At 44.9% G+C, this 13995-nt stretch overlaps 1 long non-coding RNA gene across 1 annotated transcript; it reads right to left on the reverse strand.

Moving 5' to 3' along the window:
• Positions 1-2046: 2046 nt before the first annotated feature.
• On the reverse strand, positions 2047-12464 carry LOC120858597. Its single transcript, XR_005719906.1, has 2 exons — positions 12405-12464; positions 2047-2131 (listed from the first exon to the last, which is right to left on the reverse strand). It is a non-coding gene; the product is annotated as an uncharacterized LOC120858597 (long non-coding RNA).
• Between the last annotated feature and the right edge of the window lie 1531 nt (positions 12465-13995).

Consider the following 13995-nt stretch of genomic DNA (forward strand, 5'->3'; position numbering starts at 1 on the left):
CCATGGTTTGGCTTTCATCCTGCCACTCCTGGTCCCCAGTAGCCCTCCCTGTTGTCCCGCCTCACTGCCTATTCCCTGTGGCCCTTGCTTTGCCTTCCTCCTTCTCCATGTTATGCTCAGCCGGGGAGTCACACGGGTCCCCAAGGGTCCCAGATCTTCAGTGATCAGTTCCCAGAGGATGATGGCAGTCTCGTCTTGTCCCCCTGGCACACCCACAGTGCCAGGTGGCTGGACCATCACCTCTCCTCAAGGACAGAATCTCAGGCCAGAGTTTAGTCATTGGTTCATCCTCATGCTTCTCAGTTCCCAGCCCCTCACTGGAAGGTGAGCTTCCTCCCAGCATCTTCCTTCCCAGCAACCAAGCTCCAGCTGGCGCTACCCAGTCTGTAAGACATGTTTTAATGACTTTAAACTACAGAGGGAAGGGATCAGAGTTCTCTTCCTTATTCCTGTGGCTACAGATAAATAAAATGCTAATGGGAAGGATGACATCCTATTACTTTCCAGTCTGGCTCTAAATCCCAGGTGCTTGCTGAGCACTGTCTTCCTGTGACTTTAAAAATATACTTTATTCTCACCAGCCCCCAAACCCACTCATCACCCAGTCTTTCTTCCTGGCCAAATTGGTGGCATCATTTGAGGATGAAAATAAACCACAGGGAGCAGATTCGCTGGAGGAGGGCATGGCAACCCACTCCAGTAGTCTTGCCTGGAGAATCCCCATGGAGAGGGAAGCCTGGTGGGCTGCAGTCCACGGGGTCACAAAGAGTCGGACACAACTGAGTGACTAAGCACAGTATGGCACAGCATCGTAGCAAGTTACGACCCCATAATAAAGGAAGAATCACTGAGTCCACTGGTAAAGGTAATACATAAATTAAAAAATGGGCTAGAAGAGAAAGCTCTGCCTTATGAGAAAAACCAAATAAACAGAAAACAAGATGGCATTAGACAATCATTATTTGGGAACTATTATAGTTACAACTGAGATGAGAGTGGACAAAGGATGCGGACATAGTGGGTAAAGTTGGGGGGTCATGGATGTTACACAACCTCAAATTAGCTCTCCACAAGGTACTTATTATTTACAAAGGAAAACCCAGCAACATTACTGGGGCAACCTGGCAAAGGCCACTTTAGCCAGGCATCAAAGATAACATCGCCAGCAAACGGACAACTTGACATCATGTGCTTCCCAATACAAGGCACTGAGAAGAAAACATCACTCTCGTGTTATTTTTACCAAAGATGCACAACCCAAATCTAATTACGAGGAAACATCAGACAAATCCAAAATGAAAAATGTTCTACAATTTTAGCCCATCCTCTTAAAAATGTCAATGCCTGGGAAATCTCTGTGCCGCCCTCTCAATTTTGTTGCAAGCATAAAAAAGCTCTAAAAAAAGTCTTAAAAAAAAAAAAAAGCCAGTGTTGTAAAGTACGCACGTGCATGAATGCACATGAGATTGAGAAACTGGCTCAAATTCATGGGGACAAAAAGATGTAACAATTGAATGTCATGCATAATCCTGGATTTCCTTTTGTATTGCTCTTCAGTTGCTAAGTTGTGTCTGACTCTTTGCAACCCCGTGGACTGCAGTATGCCAGGCCTCCCTGTCCATCACCAACTCCTGGAGCTTCCTCAAACTCGTCCACCAAGTCAGTGACACCATCCAACCATCTCAGCCTCTGTCATCCCCTTCTCCTCCTGCCTTCAATCTTTCCCAGCATCAGGGTCTTTTCCAATGAGTCAGTTCTTCACATCAGATAGCCAAAGTATTGGAGCTTCAGCATCAGTCCTTCCAATTAATATTCAGGACTGATTTCCTTTACGATTGAACGTTGGATCTCCTTGCAGTCCAAGAGACTCTCAAGAGTCTTCTCCAGCACCACAGTTTGAAAGCATCAATTTTTTGATGCGCAGCCTTCTTTATGGCCCAGTTTTCACATCCCTACATGACCACTGGAAAAACCATAGCTTTGACTACATGCACCGTTGTCTCTGCTTTTTAATGTGCTGTCTAGATTTGTCATAGCTTTTCTTCCAAGGAGTCTTTTAATTTCGTGGCTGCAGTCACCATCTGTGGTGATTTTGGAGCCCAAGAAGGTAAAATTTGTCACAGTTTCCACTCTCCCCCCATCTATTTGACATGAAGTGATGAAACTGGATGCATTGGGAGAGTTGGTAAAACTGGAATAGGATTTGTGGAGTTGATAATAACATTTATTGCATTTATGTTAAGTGTCTGTTTTTGATCATTGAACTGTGATTATAGAACAGCCTGTCCTTGTTCTTTTTTTTTGGGTTGTGCTGAGTCTTCATTGCTACCTGCGCGGTTTCTCTAGTTGCAGCAAGTGGGGATTACTCTCTGGTTGTGATGCTTGGACTTATTGCGGTGGCTTCTCTTGTTGTGGAGCACAGGCTCTAGGCCCGCCGGCTCATGTTATTTAATCTTAGAACCACCCTGGAAGTAGACATTTAATTTAATCATATTCAGATACATATTATTTTCAGGAAAGGAGATTGAAACTCAGAAGTGTAAAGTTACTTGCGTCAGACTCAACTACAGGAAACTGTACATTAGGTGCTTATCTCTGAGCCTCTAGTAATAATTACACAATTCGGGGGTCCGTAGGTGGAGGTGATGACAAACTTCTGGGATCCAACGGTGAAACTGGCCTGCCTGGCTTTGTTGGTAGTGGAGTCGGAGCTTTGGGGCTCTCTGAGGCGTTCCTCCACATGTCCACTAGAGGGCACTGCTGGCCCAATTTAGAAGTATTGGTGCCCACTTTCCAGCTTAGGTGTGGTCCGAGTAGAATTGCTATTAAAGCCCCAAACGCTTCAGCTTCTGGGTCTCTCACTTGCACAAACCCCTTCTACTTTTGTACGCAGTTTTGCATTCATAATTTTATATTATTTTTCCATGATAGGATTTTCTCAATAAGCTTCAGACCCCTCCAACTGTGAATTTACTCCAACTCTTTTTAAAATTTTATTATTTTATTTTATTTTTTCCAACTCTTGCAAATACGTTAATAATTAAGGGCTGGGAGCTTTGTGACACTGATGCTCATGAGCAGCACAGAGAGTCTCTCTCCATGGGACGAGGGTGTCCCCTCGGGGACTCTGCCGTATTTGATTTGACCCTGATTCCTGGTCTGTAGCACACGGTAAGCTGTCTGTACATGTTTGTTGAGTGAATAAACGAGGGGCGGACATCCACCAGTGCCACTGATTTTATCTTTTCCTCTTTCTCCTCTTTGGGTCTCAGTTTCTCAACTTCAGAGGTGGGAGGATGAGATCTAGAATTCATCTGAGGCTCCTTCCTTCCAGTCAGAGATTCATTCTCAATTCTCTCCCTCTTCTCTCTCCTTTTTTCCCCTCTCCTGCCTCCCATCTGACTTTTTATTTCTCTACTTCTGCCCCCTTCCTCCTCTGCCCTCATCTTGTGCCTCCGGGTGAGAGACCTCTTCTTGGTTTGCAGACAGTTGCCTTCTGTTTGGTCCTCATATGGCAGGAAGGGAGCACTGGTGTGCCCTCCCCCTCTTATAAGGCCACTAGTTGAATCATGAGGGCTCTACCCTCATGACTTCATGTAAACTTAACTATCTCCTAAAGAGATAACTTAGAAGATAATTAAAGGCGTCAGCTCCAAGCATCATCACATTGGTTCAACATAGGAATTTTAGGGGGAGATGATTCGGTTCTTAGCAGCTTGTTAAATGATGATGGTTTTACTTCTGTCCATTAAAATCTGTTTCTACTTCTTTATTCCTTATCTAGGGAAAAACAGTAACTTTTCATCCCTGATTCCCTCCTCCTCTCGTGTCCAGTCAGGTGTCAAGTCTTATCAATTATATCTCCTATGCGTCTCCCACATTTTCCCTTTCTGTCTCTCTACAGCTTCTCTATGTCAAACCCTCATCATTCACATCAGCTAGGATTGAGTACTGGGAAGCTCTGTTGCAGTGGCTTTAAAAGGTAAAGGGTGTGTTTCTCATGTGCAAAAGGAAGTTTGGGACAGGCAGTTCAGGACTGGAACAGAAGCCCAAGGATGTCAGCAGGGACCCTGGCTCCTCCTGCTTTTTCTCTTCCGCCATCTTCAGTGTTGGTACTGGTTCTCATAATCACAATATAGCTGCTGCTTCTCCAAGCATCACATCCACATTCTGGGCTATCACTTCTAATTGAGAGCCTTTGTCTTTTTATTTGGGAAGGGAGTCCCTCTCTTCCATCTATGTCTCATTGGCCAGACTGTGTCACGTGAATCCCTCTGGCTGCAGGGGGATTTCATTTTCCAGGCTCTATAGGAGAGAGAAGCAGGAGAAAGAGGGATGCAAATGGCTTCAGGTAGACATTCTTGGCCTCTGTTATATCATCCCTCAGCCCAGCAGCCTCTGAATTGACCTTTCTGTCTCCATTCTCACCAGAGTGTTCCCATTGACAGTATGTCTGTCTTAGGGGTATAAGAAACCATTATCTCCAGCAAATCAATTACAGTACAAATGCAAGGGTAATACTTATGGCAAATGTCTAGTAGATGTGTCCTGGTGTGTCAAATGGGCTTCCCTGATAGCTCAGTTGGTAAAGAATCCACCTGCAACGCAGGAGACCCTGGTTCGATTCAGGACCCCTGTTCAACATTCAGGACTTGTGAGGTGTAATCCTAAAAGTCACTTTATTATTGTCTCTCCCTATCCCTCTAAATTTGGCTTTGTCCCTTCCCTGCCCTGGAGGAAAACTCTGGTGGTCCCTTATGGCTCTGCAGGTCAGCTGAGGCAAGGGAAACCCCTATGGTCACTTTAAGTACAAAATAGAGCCTTGGTTCAGAAATTGGAATGTGCAGTCTGAGCTTCCCAGGTGGCTCAGTGGTAAGAATCTGCCCACTAGTGCAGGAGCTACAGGAGACCGGGTTTGATCCCTGGGTTGAGAGGATCCCCTGGAATAGGAAATAGCAACCCACTCCAGTATTCTGGAGAATCCCATGGACAGAGAAGCCTAGTGGGTTAAAGTCCATGGGGTTGCAAAGAGTTGAGCACAACTGAGCATGCATTCACTTACATGCATCCAGTCTAAATCTATTCAATATTAACACTTCAATGGGTTTCCAAGGTAAGTCACCTCCCTCTCTCTCCCCCATCCAGCTGGATTGCAGACAGGGCTCTGGCTCTGGGAAGGGGATGGTCCTTCTCTTTTCTTCTCACGGATAGCTGTTATTTCTGGCTCCTCTGGGACTGTGGAGCACTGGACAGGGGAATGTGGAGGGAAGAAGGAAAGGGGAGTCAGGGAAGGTCTGGTTGCCTGGGAGTGTCATCACATGCCTTCCTGACCTTTGGACTGGCTGATGGAACTGACCCTTTGCCAGACATTGGATAGATTTTCTGGGAACCCCCCTGCTGCCCTCCACTCCTATTCTGTTCCCCTGGACATTGCTGCCCCATCAGCTCCTGGCTTTCCCACGTTCCACTGCCGCAGACGCTCGTGATTGGTGGAAGGCTCCCGACTGCAAATCCTGTGTCCTTTCCCAGAGGCAGACACTGAGATCAGCCTTTGTATCCACATGGTTTATTAAGGAGATGCTCCCTGGAGAAACCTGTAAGCTAGGAAAAGTGGACAGGGAAGGGGAGGAAGCCAGGGTGCAGGCGAGAGACGTCGGGAGAAACCCCATCGTGGTCTGTAGGAAGCTCTGGAGTGGATATGAAACCTCAGAGCACTTCCCCACTCAGAGCAAGATGTTAGTCTTTCATAGTGTCACACCAGAGAGCAGCCTCTGGTCTGGGGTGGGACGCTGCAGAGTAGCAAAGCTACTCCAGTAGCCCAAGGGCGGGCTTCCAAAGAGAGTTTGCACACGTAGCCTTTATAATCAAGGCATCTCGCAACTGAGAGATGGGCACACAGGACAGGTAAGAGCTATCTGTGTGTTAGTGTTGGTTGCTTCAGTCCTGCCCGACTCTTTGCAACCCTGTGGGCTGCAGCCTGCCAGGCTCGTCTTGCCTATGGTATTTCCCAGGCAGGAATCCTGGAGTGGGTAACCATTCCCTTTTCCAGGGCATCTTTCTGACCCGGAATAGGGCACCAACAGTGTCCCCAATACTGTCCCTACTTGGATGGTTTTATTTTATTTCCCAAGTTGGTTTGTCCAGCAATCAGCCCCCTTGTTTATCATCATACCTCAGCCCTCCCTGGCATTTTACTTCCAAAACCCCTCACTAGAGGCTGAACCCAGTTGCACTGGAGGAAAAGCCTGTCATGAGCTGAGGCCACCCCCACCCCCACCCTTCTCCCAACATCCGTCACAACTCATCACCTTCCCCATAAACTCGGACATACACTTTGTGTATTTCCATAATGTTGTCAGCTGCCCATATAGCATTGAGAATATATTTCCCCATTTTAGAGCGCTGGTTACTCAATTTATAGTGATTTATTCCACAAAAGCAGACAGTAACTCAACTGATGGGGGGGGGGGGGCTGGGCAAAAAACCTACCAACTCACCGCCATCTCTCTGCGCTGGAAATCAAATGGTAATTCAGGGAATAGATTACGGCAAGTAATAAGCTTGGTCCAGAGACGTGTGAGCTGAGTTAAATGCCTTTTAAGTAAATCTCCGTGTGAGTTATCTGTTCACTCAGACGTGCCTGCATGGAGACAGAGGAAGGCTGTGTGGACAGACGGGCACACGCTGTAACTTTCATTATCACACACTGAGGTTCTTTGTTAATAACTGCAGTCAGAGGGACTGCGCATCTTCTGATCACTGTGACAGGTGGCTACCAGTGTGAGGTTGAGGCACTCATTCGTTCATTTGATCATTCATTCCCCAAGCCTCTGTGAGGCCCAAGATGCACCAGGCATTATGCTGGGCATTGGAGGCACAGAGATGCAGAGATGGATCGACAAGGTCCAGCCCCTGCAGAGCTTACAGTCTAGTGGGAGGAGATGAAATAATAAACAGGTCAGGTGATCAGATATTCATGTGCTGTGAGATTTGGCAAGGTCACAGGCTCTGGCATCAGACTGCTAGGATTCGAATCTGAGTCCTGCCATTTACTTGGGCAAGATACTTACCCTCAGTTTCCTCATCTGTAAAGTGGATAGAAATAATGCCTATTTGATAAAGTGGATAGAAATAGTGGATAGGAGGTTTAAATGACACACACATGACAGACTGCCTGGTGACACTTAGTGCTCAATAAACGTCTTTTGCTGATGTCTGTGTAGGGCCAGCGTCAGAAGTGTTAAGAATGGTTTGATGGAGTGGGTGATGCTTGTTGGGAGATTTGAGTGCTTCTAGTGCATCTAAGCCAGGAAAGGGACCTAAGAGCAGGGAAGCAGGATGAACAAAGTTCAGAGTGAAGGGTAGGTGGTGGGGCACTTTAGGAAGGTGCTGGTGTCTGTCTTAGTCTGCTCGGGATGTCAGAACAATGGACCACAGACTGTTGACTTGAACAACAATTATTTTCTCACAGGTCTGGAAGCTAGAAGCCAGCGATCAAGGTTCTGGCTGATTTTGTTTCTTAACGAGCATTCTCTTCCTGGTGTGCTGGTGGCTGCCTTCTTGCTGTATCCTCGTATGACCTTTTCTCTGAGCAGGTGGGGAGACAGAGGAAGAGATATCAGTGACGTCTTTCTCGTTGATGCCTCTTCCTCTTCTTATAAAGGATACCACTGCTGTAGGATTAGGGCTTCACCCTTATGACCTAATTTAACCTTAATTACTTCCCTCAAGGCCCCCTCTCTGAATACAGTCACAGTGGGGATTAGGGCTTCAACATACAAATTTTGGAGAACACAAACATTCAGTCCATAACAGAGCCATTGGAAAACTGGGTCTAAGAACCATGTTTCTCCATTTACTAGATGTGTGGGCTTAGGTCAATTATGGCTAACTCTTGGGACTTTTGTATGAATTAATTCAGGTAATATTTTGTATTGAAGTGGCAGAAAATGTTGAAGGTTGTGGTTTCTTAGTTGGAATGGTGGAGATACAGCTCTCAGTGGCAGGAGAACCATGCAAGGGCAAGGGTGTTTTCCATGCCCACTGGTGGCGAGGTCACCTAACCCAGTGGCCCACTGACCCACTGTGGAGTCTGAACCCAGGTGTCTGCAGCAAATCTAACTTTGTTGTGGGATTTCCCAGGTGGTCCAGTGGCTAAGATTCTGTGTTCCCAATGCAGGGGGTCTGGGTTTGATCCCTGGTCAGGGAACTAGATCTCACATGCTGCAGCTAAAAATCCTGCATGCTGCAGATTTTGAATAAGATTGAAGATCCCACGTGCTGCAACTAAGATGCAGAACAGTCAAATAAATAAATATATATTTAAAAAAATCTAACTTCTGCTGCAAATCCATCCAAGACTTCGTCTCCTGATGCCTTGGACAGAGTGTGCTGCATGAACTCTTGGGGCCTCCTGTATCACAAGATACTGTACATGTCACTGCTGATCAAAACCAGACACAACAAATCTTGTTGGTGCTCTCTCCACTCTGTACATCCTATCTTACCGCCTGTCAGTAAGTGTGTCCTTCCTTAGCTAGGTCATGAATAAAACACAAAAAGGAAATTTGGACAATCTAACAAGACCAGACAACAAGCTGCCTGGGGATCAATGAATCTCAGGGATGACTTTTAAGTTTGCAGTGTGTCGAGCGAATTCTACAGCATTCTCATTTTGCATAAGACTGGCATCTCAAAGATATCATTGCTGATTGACTAATGCTATGGCCTCCTATGAGGTTAAAAACATCATCACTCATATAAATTGTAGGCCACTTTTTCTCTGTTCTCAATGGGAATCCCATGCAAAGAATGATCAGTCCAGAATCCAAAAGTAATTGAACAGGCAATTTAATTTTTTATTGCAATCCTCTTGAGAAAATAAAAGAAACTGGCATCAAAAGGCATAGCAAAACTTCTTGAAGCTCCTTTCTCCTTATTTCTTATACTCTTCCTGTCTTTCATATACATAAAGCTCCCCTTAGCCCAACCCTCCCTGCTATAATGACCCTGTTACTTTTGTCCCCCGCCATCCACTTCCATTACTATTTATTCAGCTTTGCATTGAGTCTCTCTTATGTGCCAATTTCTGAATATAATGGCAGACCAAAGGCTCATGGCTCTTGCTTTCTCAAATTTGCATTGCTTTCCCCAGCTTTTTCCAGGTCCATGTCCACAATTCCCACTGTCATCTCTCACCTGGTGGATACCAGTGACCTTAATTTCTGGCCTCTTCTGCCCTTGCCCTGTGGATCTGCTGTTCAGACTGCCTGTCTGGGTTCTTGTTCCCAAAGTTCTCCCTTCTTTCCTTCTCTCACTTTGTTGCACTTCCCTCCCTCCATCTCCCTTTGTTGAGATATGATAAAGTTTACATTCTTTTTAAAAAAAATTTTAATTAAAAATATTGTTTTGGCTGTGTCACATGTGGAATCTTAGTTCCCTGACTAGGGATCAAACCTGCACCCCTTGTGCTGGAAGCACATAGTCTTCCCTGGACAAACAGGGAAGTCTCAAGTTTGCATTCTTTGATAGAAGACATGTGTTTCCTTTTCCAGTCTTCCTAGATGATCCCTGGAAGCCTCTAGTCCTACATGAAATTTGTAACTGGGAAAGGAGCATCAGGACAAGAAAAACAGTTCTGCTATTTGGAAGGAGTTTTAGAGATTGTCTCGTCCAATTGGAAGGGGTCCTTTCAATGTAGACCCTTTCTGCAGTATTCTTGGAATCACTCAGACTTTGCCTTGGCTTATCCAGCATATCATTTCCAAGGGTAATTAACTTTCTATAGTGTTCCTGAGAGTAATGCAACACCTGGAGCTGTAGGTGACTGGTAAATAATCACTGGCTTTTGGATAAATGGGGAACTTCTTTAGAAAATGGGGAACTTCCCTCAAGAAAGTTCTTCCCAATTGTTGCAGCTGTTCAGTTGCTAAGTTGTGTCTGACTCTTTGTGACCCCATAGACTGCAGCACACCAGGCTTCCCTGTCCTTCACTATCTCCCAGAGTTTCCTCAGACTCAGGTTCATTGAGTAGGTGGTGTCATCCAACCATCTCATTCTCTGTCATCCCCTTCTCCTCCTGCCGTCAATCTTTCCCAGCATCAAGGTCTTTTCCAATCAACTGAGTCTTTTCCAGTGAGTTGGCTTCTTGCATCAGGTGGTCAAAATATTGGAGCTTCTGCTTCAGCATCAGTCTTCTAATGACTATTCAGGGTTGATTTCCTATAGGATTGACTGGTTGGATCTCCTTGCTGTCCAAGGGACTTTCAACAGTCTTCTCCAGCACCACAATTCAAAAGCATCAATTCTTTGTCACTCAGCCTTCTTTATGATATTGAGCCTAAATCCTCCTTCCTATCTCATAGCTCTATTATTCTGAGCCCTTCCCTGCACAGAATATGGTAGCTGTCAATGAAGCTGTCCTTTCCAAGATCAATTCTAAGACAATTTCTGCAGTTCTTCTTGAAGAATGGTTTTTGGTGCTTATTTCTGAGCTATATGAAGGAATGACACTTAGTGCTTTATCTTAGTATCAGCGTCCTGGAGTCTTTCCTTTATTGGGATTTGCAATGATCCTGTACTTAGACCAAGGGAGACTCAGATGGTAGGGGGAGGGCAAGGCTGGGTTGCAGAATCACTTAGTGAGCTGACTCTTTCCCAGGGCTCATCTCTTTCTGATCAACAGATTGAAATTGGATGGATAGATTTTTTCACTCATTTATTTATTCAATAAACATTTATTTAACACTGACTGTGTGCCAAACCCTGTGTTAATCACTGGATACAGAGATGAATGAGAAATCTTATTTTCTCCAGAAGCTGTTAGCCTGGTGGGGAAATCAGATAAGGAGACAATTCTGATACATTGTGATACATACTAGAATAGTCAGCATGGTGCAGAAGACTCAATGGGAGCTCTAGAGAGGGAGGGTACATTCTACAAAGCAAATAGGATCAGGGAAGTCCTCATTGAAGATTTGACGCTTGAGCTGAAGTTTGAAGGTAGACCAGATGGATGGCTTCAAGGACAGTGTTGGACAAAACCACCAGGTAAATATGCAGGAAACACAAAAGCTTGTTGAGGTGGGGCATGAACGAGTGTGGTCTATTTGGGGAACTAGGTATGCCTGAGGATGGCAGACTCAGAGCACATGAGTAGGAAAGGATGGAGAGGGAAGCCGGGGCAGACCTTCGGGGAAAACACCCTCAGCTCAGAGCTGCTTGTATTTTCAACACAGTTTTGCTCAATCTTGTATGTTTAATGTGGAGTTCTTGGTTTTATGGAGGTCATAAAAGGGTGGCCAGGTTTAAGATAATAATTATAAAAAGTTTGAACGGAGACTTCCCCGGTGGTCCAATGGTTAAGAGTCTATGCTTCTGCTGCAAGGGGCAAGGGTTTGATCCCTTTTTGGGGAACTGGGATACCATATACAGTGAGGCCAAAAAAAAAATTATATATCAAACTTGAACATACAAAAAAGTTGAGATACAGTACAATGACTTCTCATATATTCATCATAATTACCTTGTTTGCTGCATTTGCTTTATCAGTAGTTTTTCCTTTTTCCTGCTGAAATACCTGAAAGCAAACCTCAGGCGCTATGGCATTTTATCCCAACGTACCTTATTATGTATTACTAAAAACTGATCATTTTCAGGGATTCTCTGACAGTCTAGTCATTAGGACTCCACAATTTCATTCCCGGGCCCAGGTTGGGGAACTAAGATCCTGCAAGGCATGTGTTGAGGCCAAAGAAAAGAAAAGAAGTCACTTTCTTATCAGTTCAGTTCAGTTCAGTTCAGTTGCTCAGTCATGTCCGACTCTCAGCGACCCCATGAACTGCAGCACACTAGGCCTTGCTGTCCATCACCAACTCCTGGGGTTTACTTAAACTCATGTCCATTGAGTTGGTGATGCCATCTGATCATCTCATCCTCTGTCATCCCCTTCCACTCCTGCCTTCAATCTTTCCTAGAATCAGGATCTTTTCCAATGAATCAGTTCTTTGCATCAGGTGGTTAAAGTATTGGAGTTTCAGCCTCAGCCTCAGTCCTTCCAATGAATATTCAGGACTGATTTCCTTTAGGATGAACTGGTTGGGTGTCCTTGCTGTCCAAGGGACTCTCAAGAGTCTTCTCCAACACCACAGTTCAAAAGCATCAATTGTTCAGCACTCAACTTTCTTTATTGTCCAACTCTCACATACATATATGACTACTAGAAAAACCATAGCTTTGACTAGACAGACCTTTGCTGGCAAAGTGATGTCTCTGCTTCTTAATATGCTATCTAGGTTGGTCATAACTTTTCTTCCAAGGAGCAAGCATCTTTTAATTTCATGGCTGCAGTCACTATCTGCAATGATTTTGGAGCCCCCTAAAATAAAGTCTGTCACTATTTCCACTGTTTCCCCATCTATTTGCCATGAAGTGATGGGACCAGATATCTTGATCTTAGTTTTCTGAATGTGGAGTTTTAAAGCCAACTTTTTCACTCTCCTCTTTCACTTTCACTAAGAGGCTCTATAGTTCTTTGCTTTCTGCCATAAGGGTGATGTCATCTGCCTATCTGCTGCTAAGTGGTTTCAGTCATGTCCGACTCTGTGCGACCCCATGTACGGCAGCCCATCAGGCTCCCCCGTCCCTGGGATTCTCCAGGCAAGAACACTGGAGTGGGTTGCCATTTCCTTCTCCAATGCATGAAAGTGAAAAGGGAAAGTGAAGTCGCTCAGTCGTGTCCGACTCTTAGCAACCCCATGGACTGCAGCCTATCAGGCTTCTCCGTCCATGGGATTTTCCAGGCAAGAGTACTGGAGTGGGGTGCCACTGTCTTCTCCGTCTGCCTATCTGAGGTTACTGATATTTCTCCCGGCAATCTTGATTCCAGCTTGTGCTTCATCCAGCCCAGCGCTTCTCATGATGTACTCTGAGTATAAGTTAAATAAGCTGGGTGACAATATACAGCCTTGACGTACTCCTTTTCCAATTTGGAACCAGTCTGTTGTTCCATGTCCAGTTCTAACTGTTGCTTCTTGACCTGCATTCAGATTTTTCAGGAGGCAGGTCAGGTGGTCTGGTATTCCCATCTCTTGAAGAATTTTCCACAGTTTGTTGTGATCCACACAGTCAAGGCTTTGACATAGTCAATAAAGCAGAAATAGATGTTTTTCTGGAACTCTCTTGCTTTTCCGATAATCCAGTGATGTTGACAATTTGGTCTCTGGTTCCTCTGCCTTTTCTAAATCCAGCTTGAACATCTGGAAGTTCACAGTTCATGTTCTGTTGAAGCCTGGCTTGGAGAATTTTGAGCATTACTTTGCTAGCATGTGAGATGAATGCAATTGTGTGGTAGTTTAAACATTCTTTGGCATTGCCTTTCTTTGGGATTGGACTGAAAACTGACCTTTTCTAGTTTTTTATATAGAATCACATTCCGTTAGTATACCTAATAAAATTAATACCGTCTTCTTCCTATCATCCAGTTTATAGTTTATATTCAGAATTTCCAAAGTACCTTAAACATCTTTTGCAGGAGTTGTGTTGTTTGACTCAGGAGCAAGGTGGGTGGAACAGAATTCTATCAATAAATGTATCAATAAGGATGTAGTGGTGGGCGAGTTGAAGGGTGGCTCCAGTAGTGCCCACCGCCTGGGAGCTGTGCCTGCATCTAAATCCTTCTATGTAAGTGGGCAGGACCTGTGACTTGCTTCTGCTGATGGAATATGGTAAAGGAGCAGACTTCTGTGACTGGGTTATGAAGGATGCTGTCTTCTGTTGTATGTGGGGAATCTCTCTCTTGCTATTATTATTATTTTGATATTTACTTATTTATTTGGCCATCCTGGGTCTTAGTTGAGATTTGCAGGATTTTCTGTCTCCTTTATGGCATTCAGAGTCTTTAGCTGCAACATAAGAATTCTTAGCTGTGGCATGTGGGATCTCATTCCCTGATCAGGGATGGAACCCTGGACTCCCTGTATTAGGATCATGGAGTCT

The sequence above is a fragment of the Oryx dammah genome, unplaced genomic scaffold (assembly GCF_014754425.2).
Source record: "Oryx dammah isolate SB20612 unplaced genomic scaffold, SCBI_Odam_1.1 HiC_scaffold_29, whole genome shotgun sequence".
Lineage (NCBI taxonomy): Eukaryota > Metazoa > Chordata > Mammalia > Artiodactyla > Bovidae > Oryx > Oryx dammah.